Below are 26,242 nucleotides of genomic sequence, written 5' to 3'. Positions count from 1 at the left end.
TAGATCAGTTGTGGACATGGGCTGCCTGGAAAGGGCACAGCTGTGAGGAGACTGCTCCCAGCAGCTGAGGATGCAACTCCTTCCTCAAAGAGGGATCTGGATGGTACATGACAGTGCCCACCACAGGGGTGGGTCCCAGCACCCCGGCAAGCATGAACCACTCCCTCCTCTGCCTCTTCATCCTTTGCACACACTTGGATGAAAGCGTTTGTGGCACCGGGTGGTGGGGCTTGCAGCTATCACTGGGATAGAGATGGTGATGATATAGTGATATGAGGACCTCTGGCACAGAGTGCAGAAGAGGGCCAGCAGATGTACATGGTCTGCCCAGTTGCCCACAGCCCTCGTGCACCCCCAGGGCTGCCTCATCACATCCATGGACCCCAGCTTCCTCCTCAGGCTCCTGCCTAGTGCCAAGCAGGCCACTCTCCACTGAGCACTCACATTTTGTTGGCCTCTGATCCTGCAGTTTCAGGATCCTTTTCCTTTCTGGGCTCCTTTGCTGGGCTTTGGATCCCAGGGAACCTCTCGGGCCTCCGGGAGCAATCTGGAGAAGGGGATGGGGCTGGGTGGCACAGGGCCATGGGGGCTGGAGTCATGGCAATGGGGTGGGAGGCTCAGCCTTCATCAGCATTCCCCTCTGCAGGGAAGCGTGCTGTGGACAGAGATGCATTGTTCTGGGGGAGTCAGACGTGAGGCAGAGAGCCTTTTTGCCGCCGCTGGGTCTCTGCCAGGGAGAAGTGGGGGCTGGCTGCCACGTGGAATGCATTTGGTCCTGAAGAGCGACAGTGAGAGCTGTGAGGGTGCAGGTGGCTCAGAGCCGGCGCCTCGAGAAGCACTGGGTCCTGGTAGGCAGTTGTGGAAGCACCGGGTGGGCCTGAGTGCCTTAGGATGGGGGAGCCCAGACTGACCTGCCCCCCACTTCCCGGGGTAGGGGGGGGTCCCCAGCTGGGCGCCATCTTGGTTGCGTCTCAAAGCCTCTCCAGCCTTCCATTTCCTCCACCTCCCCTGCCCGCTGGCTGCTGTGGGAGGATTATCATGCACCTGATGGGGGCCTGTGTTCTTTGGTCATGGTGACCGAGCCCTGGCCCGGGACCCAGGGCCTGACAAAGACAAATACGATTTAATTAGGGGCTGTGCTGAAAAATCAGGGGCTGATGCTCCCGTATCCATGTGGTGTTAACTGAGGTAAAATAAAAAGTCCTCCCTTCTTCCTCGAGCGCCTTACGGGCAACGCATGAACCCTCCGGGGACCTTGTTGGCCGCGCTGGCGAAGGAGTTGAGGAGCAGGGCGAAGAGCCTGTGGTTTAGATCAGGTTTCTCTTTGACTGCCCGGTGAAGCAACGACCCTCTGGATCCTTCTCAGAACACTGTTTTCAAAAGCGTAAGATAAAAAACAAAGGATTACAAAGGAACCCAGTTGTACTGACATAGTTATAAACGCTGTGCTGGAGCAAAACCTGTTTCATCACAAACCCATCAAATAGCGGGATCCAGCGGCAGGTCGGCAGGACCGAGCCTTGAGGACGCGAGGGGCGTGAGCGGAGTCTGAGTCAGTCTGCGGGGACTGGGGCGTGGCTGCAAACAGGAAGATCGCCACTGCCACGAAGTCCAGGTGTCGTAAACAGTATTTGCGACCACGTTCGTAATGGGAGGAAATGCTAGACTTCCGGTGGTGGTTAGTGAGAAGGAAGGTGTACTTTTTTTGGCACACGTGAGGAGCCAGGTTCAGAGCCCCTGTTCTAGGGCCCCGTGCACGTTACTGGCCGGTGAACCTAGCAGGTGAGTCCCCCCTTTCTGAGTCTCGTTTCCTCACTCGTGACGTGGGGATCACAACACCGACAAGCTCGGAGGTACGTGAAAGTTAAAGGAGACGCTGCGTGAAGAGGCTTAGCTTCTAGCTGCTCAAGTCGGACACCTGGGCGTCACCCTGAACGTGAACCCTTGCCTCACCCCCCATCCAGTCACCCTCAAGCCCTGGTGCTCTCGCCTGGCAGAATCTCCGCGAGCTCCTTTCCCTTCTGTGCCCACCGGGCTTCGCAGTGCCGGCCCTGGGCCCCCGCCGCCCCCTTCAGTTCCAGGCCTCTCAGTGGGGCCAGGGTGCGATGCTCACACGGGCACCACAGGGCCCCTCCACTGATTAATTAATTAATTTATTATTGACATATAGTTGATTTAGTGTGTTGTGTTAGTTTCTGATGTACAGCAAACTAATTAAGTTACACATGTATATGTATATATATAGTCTCCTTTTTTATTATAGGTTATTATAAGTTGCTGAATACAGTTCCCTGTGCCATACAGTAGGATTTTGTTGTTTATCTATTTTATATATAGTAGTTTGTATCTGCTAATCCCAAACTCCTGATTTATTCCTCCCCCTCTTTCTCCCTGGTAACTGTAAGTTTGTTTTCTACCCCTGTGAGTCTTTTTCTGTTTTGTAAGTAAGCTCATTTGTGCCATTTTTTAGATATTTGTCTTTGTTTGACTTACTTCACTGAGTATGGTCATCTCTAGCAACTGATGTTGCGGCAAATGGCATTATTTTATTTTTGATGGCTGAATAGTATTCCATTGCATATATACACCATATCTTCTTTATCTAATCATCTGTTGATGGAAATTTAGGTTACTTACGACTGGGCCCCTCTTGCTTCAGACCTTCTAGGGCTCCCAGGAGGCTTCAGTGTTGGGTCCAGATGCTGCAGGAAGATTCTCTGACCTCTGGCCTCAACTCATCTCCCCATCTCCCTGGGACCACACCCTGCCTCGCATGTTGGGCACGATGGCTCCTCACCTCCAGGCTGGCCACTTGCTACTCTTGACCTGGCATGAACGTCCCTGTCTTCTCCTTGTTGACTTCTTCTCTGACAGCTTGGTCTCTGGTGTTGCCTTCTCTGAGAAGCCCTCAGCCCCGGGGGGTCACCCTGCCAGGTACTCTTGTGGCAACTGTGAACATTTCTGTCAGGGTTATCACTGTATGACCTGTGCCTTCATCTGCTCAGCTCCACACAGTGTGGGGCTGACCTCTGCAAGCCATGTTTCCCAGGTTCCTGCCCTGGTTGTGGCTTTGGTCAGGTCTTGTCAATGGGAGGCAATGGCCGGAAGCTGGAGAGCAGAGGGCGGGGGAAGATGGGGGGTATTTCTTACCTTCTTCTGGATACTTTGGCAGGGTCCGCATTTCCTCCACGGCCTCTGCCCCCACTGGCTGGCTCTGGTGCCTGGGTGTCGCTAATCCAGGTTGCCTCCCTGTCCTCTGTGGGTCTCTGTTTCCCTGACTTGATTCACCTAAATGATTCACTTCCCTTGTCCTCTCCAGAGAGTGCATCCCACACCTTTGAGTCCTCAGAGCCAGCAAGAGGATGCTGCATCTGTGCTTCTCCAGCTCTTCTCTGTCTCACAAGCGTCTCACTCATTCCTGCCTTTATGGTTTCACCTGAACTTTTTTTTAATGCCCCTTGTTTCCTCTCTCTTTCCCAGGTTCATCCAAAGTCTGCCCTTCAAGGTCCCACTCAGATGCCACCTTCTGCATGAAATCCACCTAGACTGCTCCAGCCTGGCCTGTACTGGTTTTGGCGGAGCACATTCTTTGCTCTTGTTTCGAGGCATGTTCATCCTTTTGCCCAGAGACTGTAACTCTTGATGGCAAGAGTAACATGATAATAAAGATAGTAATAGCTAGCTGAGGCCCAGAGAGGTTAAATAGAATGCTTAAGGTCACACAGCTACAAAGTGGCAGAGCTGAGGCTGGATTGGAGCTGCCTGGCTCACAGACTGTGCTCTTACCTGCTGTGCCTTCTCCCTGGGTCACGTTTGCATCTTGGATAGAAACCACCCTACAGGTGGTTATGGTTGGAGAGTAGGTGTGAGGGCAGATGAAGGGATCTGAGAAGGTGAGCAGATTGGCTTGTTACCTATCAGATCTCAGCTTCTCATGACGAGGAGACCTGGGTACCAGGCCCCTGAGGTCAGACCCACATGCCCTTTTTTTTGTTCTCATCCCTTGAATTCTGCACCCACAAGAACTTGCTTCGTATCTCGTTCTCAGCACAGATGCTCCTCCAGCTGTTTCTAACAACTTGCTGCTTCACGTGAAACCCCATCCAGGTCATTTCCCACTTCACACTGCAAAGAATGATAGCCAGAGGGCTCTTTCTATAGGAAACACTCCTCAAAGCAGAACAGCCTTCCACTCGGGGCAAAGAGCAGAAGTCTCAGGGCAGCAGCGCCTGCAGGAGCTGGGAAACATTAACGCTGCGGATAGATTTCCCTTTCTCCCTGGCTACTCCTTGCCGTGGTGACTTTCTGTATTCCCTGGCCATCTGAATCCACTTCTGTGTCTTTAATCACAGGACCTTGCGTGTCTTTGGGCCCCGCCTGCCCAGCCTCCCTGGGAACTTGGCATGTGGTGTTCTTGGGGCTCTCCTGTCCTGCTGGAGAGATTCAACTCCAGCTGCCTCCAGAGAGCCTTCTGTTTATGCCTCACTGTGGGGCAAGGAGGGGAGTGATGTTTTCGAGCACCTTCTGTGTGTCGGGCATGGTGCTGGTGCTCCTGGATCATAAATTATGATCCTCACAATCTCTGTAACAGGTTGGTTTCTCAGAAGGTTGGTTGTCGAGATGGAGTTTGGGCACAAGATGTTTATGAGGGATTAAGACTGAGGGGTAGGAGAGGAAGCAGGATGTGCAGAGGAAGTTGATGAATTATGACCTAGGCCTGGCGGGGAGTACTGGGCAAGATTTGCCCCCTAGAGTGTCCAGAGTTGGGCCAAAGTGCCTCGTCCTATGCCCACCTCCTCTACCTGGCTTTGTAATCGGAGGCAGGCTGTCCTGGGAGGGGTGTGACCTTAGGGATGGTGGGCAGCTCTCTGTAGGAACCCAGATCCTGAGGATCCAGCAGCTGGGGGCCGTCGGCTGACTGCACCCACAGAACCAGGGGCAGTCGTGTGTCCTTGAAGAGGGAGCTGGGCGTTGCATCTTTGTGTCTGCAGGGTAGGAGGCAGTCCTCACAGCCTTGTTTTCCGGATGGGGCTAATGGAGGGCATGACAGCCAGCAGGAAGCAGAGCCTGGATCTAAACTCAAGGCCGCTTGAAGCCAAGCCTCATACCTTTCCCATGATATTTTGCCCAGGGCATGGGGGAAGAGTAAGGAGAACACAGTGATTTATAACATTTATTTCTGGAGTTGTTCATCAGCGTGCTTCCTATGCGAAGGGAGAGAGAATTTGTTTTGATGAGCAGATAATGACCTGCACAAGCCAATGACTGGACCCAGAGGCCTGGGATGGAGCTTCACAACTGGGGAGGCTGGCGTGGTCATGGAGTAGGTCATAGGCACTACGCTGGTCTTTCAAATGTGCCTGGGATTTGCATAAAGGGAGGAAGGGAAAAGGCCTGAGCAAAGCAATGGGAGTCAGAACTGAGAAGCCTTCACAGGGAAAGTGGGCAGGGGGGCTGGGTTTGAGGGGAGCAGTGGGACCCAGATAAATGAACTGCAAATGGGGAAAATGAAATTCAGCTTCATTCTATTCAATTCCACCAGCTTCTTGAGCTGGGCCCAGAGTGGACAAGAAGGCTCTCTCCCTCACCTGGCGGACAAGGCCTCAAGCATCCACCTATCCTCTAAGCTTTGGAGCCAAGAGGCCCCAGCCAGTCATGGAGGGGCCACTGCAGGAAGGCTGCTGAGGTCAGCTTGCCTGAGTCTAAGTAGAGCCTCCTTCTCCTTCCGGGAAGGGGCCTTGGCAGGGAGGCAGATTAAGGCCACTCTATACTCAGTGCCAATCCTCCTTACCACCCCAAGGGTGAGGGGTCGCTTGTGCCCTCTGGGTGCCCGGGAAGAACGTAGTCAGGCTGAAACCAGCCCTCACCCCTCCGAGGCGCCCTGGGATGAGGCCTGGGTGGGAGCTGAGCCAAGGTGGGGTGAGGAGGTGGGAGAGCGGGTACCGAGGAAAATGTTCCCTCCTCTAGCTTCTGGGTGATGGGGTTTCATCACCTGTAAAACAGCAAGAAAAGTAAACAGAAAGCAAGCAAACTTCTTTATTCAGCTTAATGACTGTCAGCTTTTTCTTTTTCTCAGTGAGGACATTAGGGGAAAAAAACCCACTGTGATTGAACTGTGACTTTCCCCCACCCCGCCCCCGATATGCTGAAGTCGTAACTCTTAGTACCTGTGAAGATGACTTTTTTTGAAACTAGGGTCATTGCACATGTAAGTGGTTAAGTTAGGATGAGATCATGCTCGAGCAGAGCGGGCCCCTAATCCAGTATGACTGGGGTCCTTATGAAAAGAGGAAACTTGGGGGAAAGGAAAGGCGATGTGAAGACATAAACACAGGCAGAAGGACATGTGAGGACAGAGCAGAGATCGGACTTAGGCAGCTGCACTTTTAGGGACGCCAAGGATTGCTGGCTTCCGGCAGAGGCTGGGAAGACGTGAGGAGGGATTCTACCCAGAGGCTCAGAGGGAGCCTGGCCCTGCTGGCACCTAGATTTTGGACTCCTGGCCTCCAGAAGTGTGAGACAACAAATTTCTGTAGTTTAAGCTACCCAGTTTGTGGTACTTTGCTTTGGAAACCCTAGGAAACTAACACACTCACCATCTAACAGCCTCTTTATTTAAGGACATTTTAACTCCCGAGTAGGATGGACAGTCTCAAGATACCCTTTGAGCTGAATGCATATAACTTTATGCCAAGTCTACTAAAGGGGCACTTTTCTCTCCTTTTTATCCTGGACCAATGAAAAACCATCCCAGACTGGCCCCTACACTGGACTGGGGCTGGGGGTCTGCAGCTGTGCCAGAAGGAAATGGGGGAGGGCGGCAGCCTCTGTGACCCCTGGGGGTCCTCACCCCTCTTTGGGCCACGTGTCCTTGTGGGTTGGACTGTGACCTCTCCTCGGTCCCTCCCACCTGCAAGGTTGTGGGGATCTGTACCTGGGGATGGCTGTTTGGGGGTTCAGGTGTAGTGAAAAGTTCCTTAGTTACTTCTTGTTCCAGAATATGCACATCCAGAGCTATGGGATGTCCCCAAATCTGGGAAGGGGAAATCGGATGTATTGAGGACAGATGAACAATGCTTATGCTTGTAAGATACTCACAGAGGACACAGTGAATATTGTGGAGGCTGAGATGACGAAGATCCTGGTCTCCCAGGGCCTAAGGGAAGGTTACTATTTTCAAATAGGATGGAAGAATAGGCAATTGGGGGCTAGAATGTGCACCTGAGAAGGAGTCACACTGGCGGCCCATGAGTGCACCTGTGTTCATGTCACTACTGCCTGCACAGTTCTAAGCTTTTAGAGCTGCACTTCTCCTGCTTCTGTGGAGCAAGGGTTCATTGTGATGTTAAGGGAGGTTAGGTGGACTGGATAACACAAGGAACTATATTCAATAGCTTGTAATAACCTATAATGAAAAGGAATATGAAAAAGAACATATATATGTATAACTGAATCACTATGCTGTACACCAGAAACTAATACAACATTGTAAATCAACTATACTTCAATTAAAAAAAAAGAGGTTAGGTGGAAAACATAATTTACTGGTAAAATAGACTTGGGAAATATTAGGTCAAACAGCCTCAGACAGATTTCTCTCCTGCAGGACTTTTCAGAATCTTTAATATGCAAAAGTGCATTGTCAATATGCAGCATCTCCCAAATTCAGTTGGTAGTGGAATTTTTTTTCCCTCTTAAATATGACCTATCTTTTGGGATTATTTTCTAAAGGACACTCTTTGGGGATCCCTCTTCTAGAAACTAAGATTCTCAAGTTTTCCATGAAGTACCTAGCAGAGTGCCTTGTGAATTTTATCCTTAACCTTTCCAGCTGATGCTGGTGGTCAGGGTGTTATCAATGGTGATGGTGACGGTGATGAAGAAGAGGCAGGAGTCATGGTTCTGGTGGTGACCCTGGTGAGCAGGACACGGGTAACGAGGGTGGGTAGTTAGGTATCACTTTAGTAAACCCCCAGGGAGGAAGAGCTCCCGACTCAGATAGGCCTTCTGTATGTGAATGGTACTGGTAGGCTTTGCAGAGTTGATGACCTGGGCTGCCAGGAGATGGTGCCTGAGAAAGTCAGGACTGTGCAACCCCAGGAGGTCGATGGGCCCGGAGCCAATAGAAGACCTTAGTGAGCTGGGAGACCCACCGAGGGTGTACAGTCTTGTTTTCTGGAGCCTCTATCAACATGAATGTAATGAAAAGAGTATCATTTCCATGACCATATGAGTCCTGCTATGGTGGAATGCTGAGAAGGCTTGTGAACCCATTAAGAAGTGAAGTGGAAACACGTGTGTTTGCTTCTTCTGGGCTGTGTCCATTGGAACGGCCCATTCTCAGCTCAGTCATGCTGGAGAAGGTCAGATGATTTACAACCCTCTAAAGGGACCGAGGGAATTGTGAAGGCAGCTGTGAAGCTGTGGTGGAGATTTTCAGGGTGGTGGCAGTGGTACTGACAGTGATCATGGGGGATGGACAGTAAGGATGATGGTGGTGGTGGCAGGGTCATGGTGAAGGTGAGGACAATGCTGGTGGTGATGGGAGTGACAGAGGCAATGATGGCAGGGTGCAGTGGATGAGGGTGGCAGTGATGGGGACGCCCTAAGTGTGATATTGGCAACAGTTCTATGGGAATCATGGCAAGGGCTGTGTACCATTAGGGGTCTAAAGTGGCCCTGTGGTCACCTGCCTCCTTTCTTTACAGGTAGGATAGGCTCTGTGAGATGTCAGCTGGCCTGATAAGAACAAGACCTTGCTTTGGAGGCATTGAGTTGTCTTCTGTGTAGTAAGGTGGCCCTTCACTATCTCCATAAATCAGCGCTGTAAACTTTCTGCTTTGTAATTTGCAGGTTGTCAGCCCCACAAACCATTCCTGCCTGGGATATGGAACTTGAACAAATAAATCACACTTATTATTCACATCAGCTGCAATGTCATTGTGGCACGGGAGTCCAGACCTGGACTGACCTACCCAGGGGACACAGGCAGCACCCCCCGCAATATTGTTCAAGCCAAGCCCACCATGATTCAACACTGAATTTCTAGACAGAGGCCCCTATATCAAAGTGACATAATTTAATAGCACTCTTCTCCCTCGTTGGAGTGGGGCCTCACCGGGGGCGGCAGACATACAGCTTCCCTGGGAGAGGGGCAGTGACTCTTGGAGGCAGGTTCATGCCCTTTCCCTCTGAGAAGACCACTGTCAGGTCCCCAGCCTGTAATTCATGCGGCTTAGCCTCTGACATGTTCCTACGCGCACCAGTGCAGCTCGGCTCCCCGCTTTCTGCACATGTCAGCTCCACCTGAATTTAAGGAGGAAATACAGGCTCAGTCTGGGCTCATGTCAGGGTGGCCCCTGCCCTAAGGATGCTGAGATGGTGGCCTTTGGGTAGATTTTTAGCACCTGTGTAGCACATTTTGGCAAGGGCTGCTCATTTACTGATCACAGGCTTGCTATTTGGGGGTCCCTGTTCTTCCTTTTGGGGAATGAATGCTTGATCAAGGCCTCACCAGCCTTTCATGGACGAAACGTTCACTGTCATCCACAGCGTCCTTGACACGAATCAGAAATCACAGCAGTAGTTTAATTAAAGCCGTTGCACCATGTTTCTCCATGTTTTTATGCAGGAGGGGCAAAGTGACAGTGGGCTTGCCCTATTTGCTCTTTTTCGGAAAGAATTACTTGTTTCATTTTATTTTTTGCTTGTTTCTTTTCTCTGGGAATGAAGTAACATTCCAGCAACTTCTGGAAAACACCTGAGCTAGTGAGCAGAATGTTAAAGCAGGCGGAGCAGCTCCTTCATAGATGTATCCGGTATTTCCCTATGAGTCCACATGGTTGCCAGGGTCCTTGGGAATTCCAGTAAGCTGAGGTGTAGGGCTGTAGGGGGGCTCCTGTTTCAATGTTATAGAAATGAATGTCTTGGGGGAGAAATATCTGGCTTAGTAAATTAAAAGTTCTAGAATATACTGGAAGTAGGTATTTTTGGTTTGGAATATAAATGCGTAATACATGGAGAATATATGTTTTGGGGTCATTTTAGGCATAATTCCAGAAGGCAGAGCCTGCGTGTGTAGGAGATCACAGCACTAAGTGAATGTTCACAACAGTTTCATTAATGCTGTGAGGAACAGGTGACATACAAAATATACCACCATTCTTAGCGATTGAATTCCAATTTGCTAGGGGGTAGGGTAGAGCTCAGTGTTAGAGGGCGTGCTTAGCATGTACAAGGTCCTAGGTTCAGTCCCCAGTACCGCCATTATAAATAAATAAATAACTAGATAAACCTAATTACCTCCCTCCCCCTCACCAAAAAATTTCCAATTTGGCTTTGGTTTTGAAATGTTTCAAGACACAGTATGCCAGGACGTGAGAATGTGACCAGACAGCCTCTATGATTTTTGCAGTTTCGGTTGTAGGAACCCTGCGGTTGACTCCCCAACTTCCATTGCACCCAGATGATTAAGCAGCCTAATTCGGTCACGCTAATCCCACTCCATTTGCCAGGGACTGGCTCAGTGCCTGGCAGGCAGGTGTGAGTCAATTTGGGTCAATGAGACTCCAGGGGAGAAGCTTGGGGCTTCTGGGGAAGAGCAGCCAGTCCCGCTGCCCCTCTCCTGCTGCCCGGCTGGATGTGAACAGGGATGCATGTTGCTCCAGGTGCTCTTGGCAGCCGCTTGGAGCCCATGACTCCTGGAGGATGTGGGTGCTAAAGAACAGAGAGGACATAGGTCAGCCGGACCTCTGCATGTGGGTCTTAAAAGACCATGCCATTCTATAGTCTGATGGGATTTCAGAAAAGAAAGACCCCCTCCCAGGTCTGCCTCCTACCTGGAGGGCCAAAGGTGGGTGTAGGCAGGTAACAGTACAGAGCAGGCAGCCCCGGAGTACAGACGTGAGTGTTGACATCACCGTGTCCAGGTACACGTGGGTCTTCCATGAGGGGAGCTCTGGGCTTTCCCAGAGTCGGAGGCTCCTGGAACTCACCTTTGAGGGCAGTGTCTCAGGAGCTTGGCTGTGATGACGAGCTCAGAGAACTGCCTTCTAAGGGGGACTTTGAGGATGGGGAGAATTTGAATAAGAGGCAGGTAAGCCTGGGCAGGTGGGAATAATCCCATGAGCAGAGACTTGGAGGGGCCCCCATGGTGCGTGAGGGGAAGCTCAGGGATGACACCCCAGAGGCTGCACGGGGCAGCTGCTCCCCCAGACACCTCGAGACAAGAGCCGGAAGTTTCATTTGAGGACAATATATAGGTATTTAGCATTTAGGACAATTACACCCATCAGTATTGACCTACAGGCAGAGACTGGGAGCAGTTAAATCTGAAGAACATCAGTGGGGTTTACAGGGCTTGGTGGGGGCAGACCAGGAAGTGTGCGGAGAGCATCACAGGAGGGGGCCGTGGAGTGGGAGGGAAGAGAAAGCCCGGGTGAGAGGGATGGTGTCTGGTATTTTGGGACTGAGTGCAAGGCCATCCAGAAAGCATGGTCACCCTTCACAGGGCAGGGGAGGTTGTGGGTCCTGCCTTGGGAAGGGGAGCCTTGAGGAGGCTGAAGTTTGCAGGGGAAGGATGACATTTCTGAGACAGACAGCATCGTTCTGAATGGTGAAGCCCGGCCAGCTCCCCACCCTCAAAGGCTGCAATTTAGGGATGGAAAAGTGTTCCACCCGTGTTTTCTTACTTCGATGTGTAAACACAAAGCAATCTAGTTGGAGACAGGAGAAAAAGAAACCGCGCCTCGTAGTAATATCCTTTTGCAAAGAAATATGTATTTTGTAAAAGGATGGAAACTTGTGGACGCTTTAGGAGTGTGTTCTTATTTTTAAAAACTCAAGGGTTTTGGTGAAATCAACGTTGTTTTCTCAGGTGCCCAAAGGGATAAACATAGGCGCAGTTTCGGCTGGTGGCTTAGAGAGACAAAGGAAACCGCAAAAATAGCTTTCTAATAATTGTCCCCTGTCCCCAAACACGGCTGTCGAGGGCTAGTTGGTGCCAACCCTGCTTCCCTAATTGGCGCTCGCCCTAATTGGCCAACCCCGCTAACATCCCAGCTCCCACCAGTCGCTAGGGGTTCAGACAAACCTTGTATCTGGTTGCCCTTTGCTTCTTTCTCTTTTTGTCTTTGTTTACTTGCACGAGGAGATGGTTGTTTTTATTAACCCTCTCTGTTTTCTTTAGGTTTTGCACTTGTTTTCATCTGTTCATCTGTCTCCATCTGTTCCCTTACCTTCCTTCTGTGCGGCTCTCGATGACCTGGTTCCAATAAGGCAGCTGGGTTTTGTCCAGCTCCTTCTTTAAGCTTGAGGAAGGCCCTCCGAGCCCTGTGGCTTCCACTTCTCCCTGGGAAGGCTTTTGTGTTTTGTTATTCCTCTCTTCTATTTGTGTTTCTCCATGCAGGGATCTTGGGTGTTTATAAACTTTTCAGGAGTGCTTACTTTTGAAAGGAGAAAATTGCTTCTGAATTTCTTGAGCTGCCTGCCTGCTGAGATACGTTATCTGTGAAATACCTGCTCTGATGATTGGCAGACTTCTGAGCGGTAGCTCTGCCTTTCCGAGGCTGGCCAGCCCCTCGAGCTGTTGTGTCACCTCTGCTTGTGCGTCTTTCTAGGACAGAACAATAATTAAACAAGAACCACTTCATCTGTGCAATACTTTGCCCCCTCAAACCTCATCTTTAAAGTGAATCAAGAAATAACACAGAGAGGTGGATATAGCTCAGTGGTAGAGCACGCACTTAACAGATACGAGGTCCTGGGTTCAATCCCCAGTACCTTCATTTTAAAAAAAGAAAAAATATTAAGAATACTTTAAAAAGAGAAATAACACAAAATATCAAAACCTGAAAGAAATAAAATTCTCAGCTGCATCACAAACATTTATTCCTTAAGTTGTTACAGTATTGCTGTTGTGTGATCCAGATGGAGACCATGTCATCCTTACTGCTAACCCTCTAAATCTTCATTATTCAAAATGTGGTCCCTGGACCAGCAGCATCAGCATCCTCTGGAAGCTGGTCAGAAATGCACATTTCTATATTTACTATATCCCAGCCGCTCCTGGGATACAGTCATATGTACCATGAAAAGCGTCTCCGTTGTGTCACAATTATTTCTTTGAGACTTGCTGCAAAACTTCATGAAGAGGAGGAGTTAATGCCACACGTAAAAGTCTTCATTCGTAAAGCTCTGTGGCTCTGGCTATTCCCCGAATGAGCCGCTGAGGATGGAGTTGGCTATTGGGACAAACTGCACTGGGACCTCTATAATGGGACACTGCTGGACTGGCTGACTATATTCCATGACCTGGTGGTCCTGGGCTGGCCCCACGTGAAAGAGCTGCTGCCTCCGCGGACTCCTCTCCACGTCGCGTCCCTGACCAGGCAGCTGCACCAGGTGGTGCATGGCGGGCCACCAGCTGCTGCAGTTTAAGGACGCCACCCTGGCCTTGGTCATCATCACCTTAGAGCTGGAGATGCTCACGCCCCACTGCTGTTCTCCTATGTCTGATCTGCTAAAGAAAGCACAGGCAGTTGATGGCTTTACAAGGAACTTGTAAAGCAGCAGCTGACATGCTTTTAGGCATCCTCCCGCACAGACAACTTACTGTTTCCCCTGCCAGCCCCTGTGCCCCGACCCCAGTGCCCTTGAGAGCATAGTGGGAGTCCCTCCTGGCTTGGACTCCTCTTTATTCTAGGCTTTATGGATCCTATAACAAGAAAGGACCAAGGCCCTGGAAGAGCAACTGAGAAAACATTCTTGAGTCTCATAGTCATACTTCCTCCAGATCTACTGAATCAGAATGTGCGTTTTCTAAAGATCCCTGCGTGATTCCCGTCGCGTTGAAGTTTGAGAAGTCCTGCTTTCATAACCATTAAAAACATTAAATGGAGTGTGATACCAAACAAAAATCAATCAAGTATGTAAATGATCATGTGGCACAGCATCAAGACTGTGGGCAAAATATCTATCTAGTTTTAGCCTCTGCTCACAGGTGAGTCACCGAGTTCACCTGGCCTCGGTGCTGACGTGCCAGACGGGAGGACAGCACGCCCGCCCTCTGCACCTGTCAGGGTGGATGCAAGGCTTTTTGGATAAAGATTAAGTGAAACAAATGGGTGAAAAGGCACTTTGTAAAGCACTCCAGAATGTTAGCTGTTCCCGTTTACACATCGCCTCATTTTAATTTGGGGGCATCTCAGTTCTTCCTTTGCCTGATGCAGATACAGAGGGGAATTCACCACAGTCAGGACACATCAGGGCAGGAGATGTCAGAACACCTCATTCGTGAATGGGAATAACAATAACTTCTACTCTGGAGGGCCCTTGTCAGTTTTTCACTCTTGCCTGGCACCTGAAAGTCCTTCCTACAGTTGGAGAATTTCTCCCCATATGGGTCTTGATGGGAAGCAGGGCTGCTTCAAAGACAGAAAACCTGAAAGGCAGCCTCTTCCGTCTCCCTGCTGGGCTGCCAACCTCCACCTGCTGGCTCAGGACATCGGCACATACTCCAGGCTCAGCCAAGCCCATCCTTCCCCCCAGGACTTTGAATCTGGGAGATGTGATGCAGAGGCATGGATGGTGGAGGATTTCTCAGCACCAGCAGCAGCTGCAGTGGCCGTGGCCACGTTTGCTATTCAGGGGTGGGTGTGGGGCTGCAGTACCAGGGATATGCTCATCCAGCAATGGCATTAGCTGCTCACAATTTGAACTCAGCTCCTGGTTTCTGCTGGCTCCTTCCCATTTTCTGAACATTCCCTGTAATTCTCTGAGATGCCCTATATCCTCTTGATAAACTGCTTTTTTCTGCTGAAACCACCCAAGCTGGTTTCGATCACTTGATACCAAGAGGCCTGAGTGATCACTCCACCTACCTGAGTGGCTTGCTCTGAGAAGTGAGGAGACAGTGCACGGTGGATGACACTTAGAAATGCCCCATCAGTGGCAGCAGAAATGAACAATGCATCTACTTCTGTTTCAACTTGATCGAGCCCCGTTCTTTGATCCTTGAATTCCAAGCTGTGGCTTCTACTAATTCACGGGCAGCTGGCCATCTTTCCTTTCCCATGGGAAGGAGCCCCGCGCCCAGGAAGCTCTTCCGCTGCCCTTGGTTGGAGGCCAACTCCATGTCCTGGTCCTCTAAGGTCAGTGCTAAGATCCAGCCCACTCTTCTTTCTTGTCAGCAAAACCAAGGGTGACAGGTTCCCAGACTTCTCCCAACATTTCATCCAAGTTGCCCATCGGCCATCTACTCCAAAGATCTTTAGGACTACTTTCAATCTCTTTTTTGACTTGTCTGGGTTACCAGATTCCCTTCGCTACCTTACTAAAATTGAACATAAAGCAGACTTCATCAAGGCCATCGTTTCTTGCTCATGGTCAGTGTCAACATGAGGGATCCTACCAGGAAGCTAGTAGGATAATTTGTGTGATTAGCTTTGTTCCTTCGTTAACCCATGTCAAAATCTGTCAACGATAGCCTTATTTTCCCTGCTTCATTTACTTCCTTCCAGGGCCATATGCTGGTGATTACCAATCTTTGGGGAGTTGAAATACCTTGTCATTATTTCTTTGATTCCAAGACATGCCTCCCTTTAGCAGAAAAGGAGGGGAAAAATCACAGCATGGCATTTATTTTCAAAATGGGAGCAAATGAAAATTATCTTCACGTTGACATCTTCTGAGAATTCAGGTTGTCTATTGAAATGGTGACATCTTAACACTGAGGAACGCCACCTTCAGAATTCCAAATTGTGTGAAAGAAAGCTGCTCAAGGCCATCGTTTACTTCTTCTTTGTAAATTTGCAGGTTTGTGCAGACATTTACTTAATCTTGGACTTATTCTTCCTCAGTCCAACCTGTGCCTTTGAAAGAAGAAGCTGTGACCTTCCTACACCCTGGCATTTGCCTACTTCCATTTACCTTTCCTTAAAAAAAAAAAAATCCTGTGTTGTAGCCTCCCTTTGCAAAATGGAAAAAAACACCAACACAACATGTCCCGCCTTTGGCTGCTTCTTCTTCTCGTCCCTCAAGTTAGAAAATGTGGCTGTTAAAAAACATAAACAACCTGTGTCCCAGAGAAACTCCTGAGCAGAGCACTGGGAACCTTGAACCAAGCAGTATTGTTGGTAATAGCATGAGACTGGAAACTCGTGTCCCTCATAGGAGGGTGGACATAAAGTTGAGACACAGTATTCCCACCATGGAATATTATACACCAGTGAAAACAAAGGCCAATATGGCTACCTGTAATAACATGTAGAAAAATCTTAGAGACATGGCAGGGGATGAGAAAAGCAGATTGCACAGCACTATATACCATATATGTGTGTGTGTGTGTATTTTTTTCTTTTTTTTGAGGGGTAAAGCGCAAAAACTTAGAGAATCTTGACACAACATTGTAAACTGACTATACCTCAAAAACAAAACAAAACAAAACAAAACTAAGAGAACCCAAGCACAAAGTAAACATGTTGCCTGGGGGTAATATGGAGGAGATTTCTAGAGCTGACTCCTGTCCTGTTATCCTCTCCTCCTGGGCACATGGAGCATCCCCTTGCAGTGGAGTGAGGCCAAATGACCAGTTCCATCAATGGGCTGTGAGTGAAAGGGGCACATGCCACTCCTGGGTTGAAGCATTTACTCACTGCTGAGGTGATCGTGGGGGGAGCCTCCTGTTTAGATGGTGGCACTGAAAAATCAAAGTGTTCTGCACTGTGGAGTTGCCATGTGTGGGACAGTTGTCCTGGAGAGCCCTCTGCAGCTGCAGTGGATTCTGCTTAAGCCAGAAACCAACCTTGGACGATGTGTTAAGCAGTTGAGATTTTATTTTATTTATTAATTTTTTTAACTGAAGTACCATCAGTTACAATGTATCAATATCTGGTGTACAGCACAATGTCTCAGTCATGCATATACATATGTATATTCATTTTTATATCTTTTTCATTAAAGGTTATTATGAGTTATTGAACATAGTTCCCTGTGCTATACAGAAGAAACTTTTTTAAAATCTATTTTTATATACAGTGGCTAACATTTGTAAATCTCAAACTCCCAAATTTATCCCTTCCCACCCCCTTCCCCCAGTAACCATAAAATTGTTTACTATGTCTGAGAGTCTGTTTCTATTTTGTATATGAGTTCATAGTGTCCTTTTTTTCTTTTATCTTTTTAGATTCCATAGATAAGTGATACCATATGGTATTTTTCTTTCTCCTTCTAGCTGACTTCAATTACAATGATCATCTCTAGGTCCATCCATGTTGCTGCAAATGGCATTATTTTATTCGTTTTTATGGCTGAGTAGTATTCCACTGTAGAAATGTACCAATGTACCACAACTTCTTTATCCAGTCATCTGTCGATGGACACTTAGGTTGCTTCCATGTCTTGTCCACTGTATACGGTGCAAGCAGTTGAGATTTTAGACTGCTTTGTTACGGCAGCATGATCTGGCCTGCCCTGGCCAGCACAAATGCACACAAAAGCTGTAAGAGAGTTGAAATAACAATCAACCCACCATTGAGGATACGGCTGCTCTAGGGAGAAGGCAAGTGGATTTTGGAACAGGAAAGAGCACACAGGGAACTACAAGAGTGAAAGTAATGTTTTGGTTCTTAAGCTGGGTGATTTGTTCGTAGGTGTTCATTTTATAATTAGGCTCTATAATTAACACATGGTAATGTAAGTGCCAACTATCACACAATAGACAACGATTTAAAACAATTTAAACAGTTTAAAACCTAAGCACCGTTAAAGGCAGAATCTGTATGGCAGGTAAATGGGGAGTCGGTGTAAAATTATCTCAGCTGTGCTCTGCGTTTGACAATTTTCACAATAAAATGTTGGCTAAAAACTCTGAAAGGCTAACAGTTACATTAAGAACTTAAAAAAAAAAATCTGACCTATAATTCAGCTACCCCAACACAGCAACCTGTATTGGTGTTTTTGAGCTTTTCTCTCTGAATACACTGTTTTCATAGCTGCGGTCATAGTGTACATAGTGTTTTATGGCTTTCTATTTTCACTTAACATTTTATTATCAACAATACGTATACTTTAGTACTTGTGCTTTATTTGGATAAATGCATTCATGTTTGGGGAATTCCTTCTATTCCATGCAAATGTGGGCATCCCCGTAAACCTCAGTCATACTTCAGAAACTAAAGACACTTTTTAACTCGATAGTAAGACTAGTCAGAGGTCTAACACGCACTGTACCTTCTAAAGTTTCCTCAGGAGATGCTGTCTGTCTGCCAACTACTATTTTCTTAAGACAAAGGGAAGCTTTTTGAGTTTAAGAGATACCGGGCGAGTAATAGCCTTTCCCCCAATCACGGTTGCGTGCCCACCGTGAGCTTGCAGGGGCACCTGCTGCCCCTTTTCTTCTGGACTTTTCTCCTTTAGCTTTTTTGTTACTTCTGTCTCTCCACTATCTGAAAAACAGCGCTGAATTAAAATCTCAGCAGGTGTAAAAAAAATCCACATATCTTTGGAAGCATATGTCATTTCTTTTTTCCAGGTTGTAAAAATCGTTCATGCTCATAGTAGATAATTTAGAAAATAATGTAGAAAGGAAACTCACCTATCTTTCCACCAACCAAAACTAGACTGCTACTAAAACTTTAGTTTTTTAAAGAAATGTACACTCTTTAATAGTCTTTCTGCCTGAAGACCAAGTGTAAGAAGCCAGATCGTTCCCTGTGTTCAGTTTCTGCCATGTGCCTGCACATCCGCAGTCCAGGTGAAACTGACACCAGCCGTATGGCCCATCCCTTTTTGGCCACGCGGTAGCTGGAACAAGAAGTCTTCCCAGTCATCATTAAGATGTGATTTAATGTGTCATCAAGTATATAGAAGGTTCCTTCACTCAGAATAGCAAACAGCTGTTCACCGTCTCTTGTGAGCCTGCAGGCAGAGAAAGGGGGACTAAGGATCGGGGTTGCAGGCGAGAGCCTTCACGGGGAGGGCAGGCCGCTCCTGGGGGGTCCTGGCTGAGACCGTGAGCTGTCCATTTACCTGAGGCTTGGATCTTTTTTGGCTTGAAACTATAGACCAATTACTTTTCTCTCTCTCTCTTTCTCCTTCTCTGTCTCTGACTCTTCAGGACAGCATGTTGGTAGTTTACAGTGGGAGGGTCAGGGCTTGTCTGATTCTCTGTAGGTCTTTAAAAGTAGCCTGTGTTCTCTGAAGGGCATAAGGTGGTCTGAAGTGGGATGGGTTTGGTGACCTCTGGGGGTTCTGTCCACACAGATCTGACGTTGCTATTTTGGCTCTCAGCTTCCTTTTCCAGAGATCACTTCTCTGCTGTCCAGCCTCTGCTAGCTGCCACCTGGCCTTCTAGTCCTTGGCCACCCCCTGGGTGGAGGGCTGGGTCTCTTGCTCTGCCAGTCCGAGGGGTGAATGGAGCACAGGCTTGGAGCAACGCGTGTCTGTTTGATCCACCAGCCTGTGGGAGTGCCGGCCATGTGCTCTGCTTGTCTCCCGGGGCTTAGGATGGTAGCGGACAGCATACAAATCACGGAGCCGGGAGCTCTGAGGCTGTTGTGGCAACCCTCTTGAGATTACAGATGAAGAAACCCAAGGCTGCCCTTGCAGAGGGGGAAGAGTGGGTGGGTAAGGGAGTGGTTACCGAGCACCCAGTCGATGCGAGGCTGCATTAGGCAGCCGTCTGGGAGGTATATTCTCCTTGTTAATCCCATTTTACAGTTGGGAAAAGTGAGGCTAAGTCACTTGCTAGACACTGCCAGTAGTGGCAGAGCTCACACTTGAATCTGGTGCTCTTTGACTCTAAATCTTGTGCTTTTCTCCACTCTCATGCTGTGGCCCAGTTTACAAATACACCCATCAACCATGACCCTGGCCCTGGGTGCCCTACTGCTGGCAGTGGCATTCTTAACCATATCATCAGGCCACAAACATGGCCTCCCCCCCCTTCACAGTGACCCCGCGCGGCCCTTCCCCACGCATGTGCCCTTTGGGGACTCATTTTCCTCTTTGTCCTGCTTGAACCTCATGGATCATCTGTGCAAGTATTCTGTATCAGCAAACGGAGGTGAGGGGTCCCAAGCTCTCCTCAGGGGGGACGCTGGGCAACCTTTGGTTGCCTCCAAGCATACCTGTGGTATGACTGTGGGCGGGCTGTGGGTGAGTGTTGGCTGTGTGGGTCCGGGGTGGGATCTGCACCGGACCTCGGCTGACCCAGCCTGCCACGTGTGTCCCCAGCAGTCACATCTGCCTTGTTCCGCAGCATGTCACCTGAGTCTCATTTCCCTTCCAGTTCCTTGAGAACAAGGATTGAGGCACCTTCTCTTTGTGCCACCAGAGAATCAGAAACGTTCATCCCATTAGCAACAATAGACGTTGCTGAATGAACCATGTGGCTGCTTTCCAGAACCAAGCTTCACAGACACGTGGTTTTTCCTTGGGAATAAGCTTTAGGTTGCTATTAATTTTTTAGACTCTTTTTTAAAATCTTTTTAAATTGAGTTATAGTCATTTTACAATGTTGTGTCAAATTCCAGTGTAGAGCAAAATTTTTCAGTTATACATGAACATACATATTTTCATTGTCACATTTTTTTTCGCTGTGAGCCACCACAAGATCTTGTATATATTTCCCTGTGCTATACCATACAATCTTGTTTATCTAGTCTACATTTGCCTGTCAGTATCTACAAATTTTGAACTCCCAGTCTATCCCTTCCCACCCCCCCGGACTCTTTTTAATGAAAATGTTCAGCCTAACAGAAAAGTAGCACGAATACTTTTGACTATAACGAATGCTGTGATGAGAGCTCTTTTACCCTCTGTCTAGATTTAACAACTAGCATTTGCCACGTTTGCAGTAGCTCCCAGAACCCCGGTTTCTCTTCTGCTCCTGTGGCAATAATGACACTGCCCTGTACAGGGACTTGTCGTCCAGCACTTCGGAGAGCCGGCACACCCAGGGGCCAAGCCCCGGCCCCTTCAAGCTGACTGCTCACCAGTGCCTCACGACGTGTGGCCCACTGCATGCCGGGCCGCGGGGAGGGCGCCCAGTGACCTCATCGTCTCAGGTGAGGAAGCCTGGGTCCCCGTCTTGAGGCTGTCACCCTCAGCCGAGAGAGGGAAGCGTGAGGAGCCGGTTGCGTTCTGACGTGCCGAGTCTAACGCTCCATTTTGCATAGATGGACAGAGAAACTTGGAAGCCTGCGGTCTCCTCCCCGGTGAACGTCACGAGTCACAGTTGGGAAACTGCGGCCAGCGGGGCCCCGTTTCTTAGCTGTGTGGTCCTTAGCAAGTCCCTGCCCAATTCTGGACACGGTTTTCTCCTCTAGAGGTTAGGGAGTCAGGCTGGACTATTTCAAAGGCCCCCTTAAGCTCCAAGTTTCTAGAACTTTTCACGGTAAAGTATTTCACCGCCCTCCCTTCCGCTCCCTCATTTGCCTGTAGCTTCCTCTCGGAGCCAGGGCCTGTAGGAATTTCCAGCTCTGCCCAGATTCCGTGATGGGTTCTAATCCCACCCTCAGTAACCCGTGCCAGGCGGAGTTCTCCCAGTCAGGAATTCCTCTTGTGGAGCAAACCCATGTCCCCACTGCTGCAGTTTCCATTAATTTCCTTTGACCTGTCCTCGGGGGAAGCTCGTGATTACTGGTAATTCTAGTTAATCCTTTAACTAGGAAAAGGAAACTAACCATCTAATAGGCAGAATGAGGGAACGACTTGGCACACGATTTGCAAAATAGAAACCTAAAATATTCCAGAATGTTCTCAGGGAGGCCACAACCATTAACGCCCGGGATCTGGCTACTGCGAAACCTTGTCTCCTAGCGGTGGGCACACTTCTGAGCCGAGCCAGGAGCGGGCACAGGCGTCGGCAGCCCCCGCCGTCTTCCCCTCTCCGCATGTTTGTGGCATAATCATTTCACTTGCTAAAGCAGAGCAGCTCCAGCCCCATAAAGGGCTTTCTGACATTCTCTGAGCAGCTGGCCTTCCCCATTTTAGGAGATGTCATGGTTTATTAATTCCTTGCAGAAGCAGTAAGAACTGGGTATTGGCTTAATTTGGGGCCAATTTACTGTTATGGTAGAGAAATTGGCTCTGTCTCTTTTTATTCAACACAGGGCCTATAGTTTCTCCCTTAACCCCTCCCTCCTGTGCAGGGCTCTCATCCCACTCACTTCTGACTGTGTGACCTTGGGCCAGTGCGTTAACCTTTATGTGCCTCAGTTTCTTCGATATAAAGTCAGGTTAATCACAGTACATATTTCACAGGACTGTTTTGAGTGACTATTAAATTAATGAGTTATTTTAGGATCTCTCTCTACCAGAGGCTTTAAATGTTTTTTAAAAAAATCTGGAAATTTCACATAAAGATGCAGGTTTTCAGTTTCCCACGTATGTGGGAGCCATGACAACCTATGTCCACATTCCTGTGTGGAGCAACTATTTGGAGCTGACTAGAGGTGGTTTCCCTTGTAAAGGATGCCTGGTGCTTCCCAGGTCCCCGGCCCTCCCACCCCATCCTTTCCTCATGTCCCGTCTGGCCCTGAGGCCTCGAGTCTGTGGTCTGGACTCCTGTGTTCCCTCACGCAGGGCCGGGCAGAGATCCACACAGCTAAGCTCTCTTCAACCCCCAAAGCCACTGAGAAGTGTCCTTCTAGCTTTACCTGTACCCACGGTGGCGGGCAGCTCTGATCACGGCAGAAGAAAATCCAAACAAAAGAAATAGAATCTCTCCTGGGGCAGATTTACCTTTGTGGATTGAAGATGAAATTGTAATTTGCAGGAAGAAAGAAGGAAAAGAATAATGCTAAAATGTAGCATGACTCCTATTTTTTTTTAAATTGAAGTATAGTCAGTTACAATGTGTAATGTTTCAGTCACATATGTACATACATATATTCCTTTTCATTATAGGTTACTACAAGATATTTAATATATAGTTCCCTATGCTATACAGAAGAAATTTGTTTTTTTTAATCTATTTTATATATAGTGGTTAATATTTGCAAACCTTGAACTCCCAATTTATACCTTTCCCATCTCCTTTCCCCCCGGTAACCATAAATTTCTTTACTATGTCTGTGAGTCTGTTTCTGTTTTATAGATAAGTTCATTAGTCTTCCTTTTTCTTATTTTTAAGATTCCATATAAAAGCGATATCATACGGAATTTTTCTTTCTTTTTCTAGCTTACTTAGAATGGTGATCTCCAGATCCATCCATGTTGCTGCAAATGGCATTATTTTATTCTTTTTTGTGGCTGAGTAGTCTTCCATTATATTTCCTCATCATAATACCATTGTTGAGTCCAAGCTGACCGGTGCTTTATGTACATCCCATTTAAGTGATATCATAGTATCAGCTGGGTAGGGGGGCTTGTTCCTATCTAGCAGATGAGAACAGTGAGGCTCTGAGAGGTTGGGGAACTTGTCCAAGGTTGCATCATTAGGAAGTGGTGAAGGCAGGATAAGGCAGCCCTCATCTGGAGGGCTGAATGAACTGGACTGGATAAATGTGCTCACCTGGGTGGGGCTGGGCTGGAGGCAGTACTGGTAGAGCTCACAAGGCATTTAGCATCCATGCCGACACCTGTATGCTGAGCCAGCCATGCGGGAGGTTCCTGCCCTGGGAGAGGATGGGGGAATTTTGGGGAGGAGAGTAGGAATGCTCGCAGCCCAGAAAGCCCACGGGGCTGTGGTTCTCATCCGAGGGTGACTGGTTCCCCCAGGGCACCTGTGACAAGGCCTGGAGACATTTGCAGTTGTTGTGACTTGGGGGTGCTACTGGCGTCTAGTGGGTGGGGGCCAGGGATGCTGCAAACAGCCTACTGTGCCCAGAATGTTCCCACAACAAAGAATTATGGGTATAAAGTTTGCAGTAGTGTTCAGGTTGAGGAAGTCTGCCCTTGAGCCTCTTTTGAGTGTAAGAGTCTAAGATCGATTTAAGGGTCACCAGAAGCCCCTCTGTCTTGAAATATCGTCTGTAATCATCTTGTCATAGCCTTAGCCCTGAGGGTCCCATGAAGTGTGGACATTATCTGGAGGAGGATTTATCAACAAAGAAAGAACGTCACACCTGGAAGGGACCTTAAGGTCATCTGAGCAAATCCCTCAGTTGTTTTGATGAAGAAACTGAGGCCCAGAGGAGAGAACGTCTTGCTCGGGTTACAGTTAGCTCAGCTGAGCGGTCTGACACCTTATTGCAGAGGGAGGGAAACACAGGCAGTCAGATGCAATCCAGGAGAGGTGTAGGCGGCATTCCATGGGAATTCAGGCTACAGGTCACTTCCACAGCCCCTGGCATGTCTGTCTGTAACAGGAGGTGGAGGAGGCCCAGGCCTCGGGCATTCCCACCCAGGTCTGTTCTCACATTGTCTAGGGCAGCGTTCTGTCTCTTGCTGGTGTCAGCATCCCTTGGAGGGTCTGTTAAAACACCGATTGTTGGGCCCCACCCCCTGAGTTCCTCATCTAACAGGTCCGGGGACCCTGGATTTCTAGCAAGTTCCCAGCTGATGCTGATGATGCTGGTCCAGGGACCACACTTTGAGAAGCCTGTGCTAGGAGAACAGGTAGATCTGAGATACCTGTTCCTGGGAAGGGTATGAAACATGGCCTCGGAATGGGCTGCTGCAGGCTGGGTGGCAGACACCAGAAGACCCTAACCCCTGCAGTCCTCCTCACACTTTGGCCTAGAGTGGGTCTGTGCCCCCAAACTTGGTGTAGTGAGATCCAAACCCTCGCTTCTGGGAAGGCCACTCTACCTCAGGGGTAGGGTCACCAGATATTTATCTTCCAAAGTGGGTCACACTTGAGTGTGAGATGAGACAGTGCTAATAATTATGTGGAAACAGAAGGCAGACCCTGAGCTTGTCTATGGCAAATTGAGCCGTGGGAGGTCTGCTGGGCCCCTGGGATAATGGCTGGGCCCACATGGAAGCTTAAATCTCCCTCAAAGACCTTTTGATGTGGCCAAGTTGTTTCCACAGGGATCAGAGGAAGGGATGGGGTAATGCTGGCTACCCGAAAGGTTTTCAGGGTGGCCTCCAAAATATGCAGAGTAGAAGCCAGCAGAGCCATGAACTGTGTCACCATACCACCCAGCGGTGGGCTGGTCAGCACCTTGGAGGCCAGCTGGGGCCACCGTCCATGCCTTGGGGAAGCAGTGCCATCAGAGGCAGCCTCACCTGCAGGGTCCTTCCCTGTACGTCCCAGCAGTCAGGGCTGGAGGGCCTCGGGGATCCAGGCAGGGAGGATGTGGGGGCCTCCTCTGGTGTGTAAAAGGAGAGTCTGAGGCTCAGGGTGGGGGGATGGGCTCAAAGTCACCAATTGGTCAGTAGAGGGTCCCAAAGCAGGCTTTCTAGGTCAGAGATCTTTCCATGGACACTGATATACAGATACACTGAATTTGGGCAGGTATGTACATTCAAACGGACGCACTGCTAAATGTGGGGGGCCAACAATCAGCTCAGAGCAGGTGTCTCTTATTTCTCATGCAGATACAGAAACGGGGGCATATGCCTAACTTGAAACCTCGGCTCGTAATTCAGCGAAGACCTGTGTGTTGTAGTGGGGCGCTCATCCTCTGCCGTTGATTCCTATTTCCTTAAAAGTGAGTGTTCCAGATCTTCTTTATACTGTTTTTCATCTCTTGTTCTGCATGATGGGATGGAGATGGCAAGGAGGCCAGGGGAGGAGGACAGGCCACTCCTCACCTTCTGGAAAGGCCATGTTCTCTGGACCCAGTCCAGCAGGAAAGCCAGCAGTGCCACCCGGGTCACCAGCATGGACAAATGGGGTGGGGGACATTGGGGCGAGCGCTGGGCCCAGATAGCACATGACGGGGGCCTGGGGACTCCAGGACAGGCCTGGGCAAGAGGGATGACAGGACCGCACAACTGGAGTCCTATAGGCCAACCTGTTGTGGTGCGGGTGGGGAAACGGAAGCCCAGAGAGGGGAAGGGATTTGCCCAAAGTCACACAGAGAGTTACGCAGCTGGGACTGCAGTCCTTCTCTCTGATTCATGGTCTAGGCCTACTTCCAGCACATGTCACTGGCCAGGCAGGAGTCTGGGGTGGGTCTTTAGGTCTCTCACATATTCTAGAGGTGGAAGGTGTAAAGAATTCACAGGGCTTTGTTGGAAGCTGTGTGGGGTTGGTCAGGGAGAGTGATTCCTTCATCTCCGTGTCGTCACAAGATGGCGCCGTGCCCGACACAGGTGAGATGGTCGGTATACATTTGTCAGTTGAATC

General features: G+C 49.0%; 2 long non-coding RNA genes across 2 annotated transcripts in view; one reads left to right on the top strand and one right to left on the bottom strand.

Moving 5' to 3' along the window:
• Positions 1–1,108: 1,108 nt before the first annotated feature.
• On the bottom strand, positions 1,109–1,755 carry LOC140687686 (uncharacterized). Its single transcript, XR_012062119.1, has 2 exons — positions 1,477–1,755; positions 1,109–1,370 (listed from the first exon to the last, which is right to left on the bottom strand). It is a non-coding gene; the product is annotated as an uncharacterized lncRNA (long non-coding RNA).
• LOC140687685 (uncharacterized) overlaps positions 1,657–26,242 on the top strand; it is a 43,170-nt gene continuing 18,584 nt past the window's right edge. Inside the window, exons 1-2 of the long non-coding RNA XR_012062118.1 lie at positions 1,657–1,782; positions 25,489–25,601. This is a non-coding gene — a long non-coding RNA (uncharacterized lncRNA). The remainder of the gene's footprint in view (positions 1,783–25,488; positions 25,602–26,242) is intronic.

This window comes from Vicugna pacos, chromosome 20, assembly GCF_048564905.1.
Source record: "Vicugna pacos chromosome 20, VicPac4, whole genome shotgun sequence".
NCBI classification, from domain to species: domain Eukaryota; kingdom Metazoa; phylum Chordata; class Mammalia; order Artiodactyla; family Camelidae; genus Vicugna; species Vicugna pacos.
This window is presented reverse-complemented; position numbering and strand designations above follow the sequence as displayed.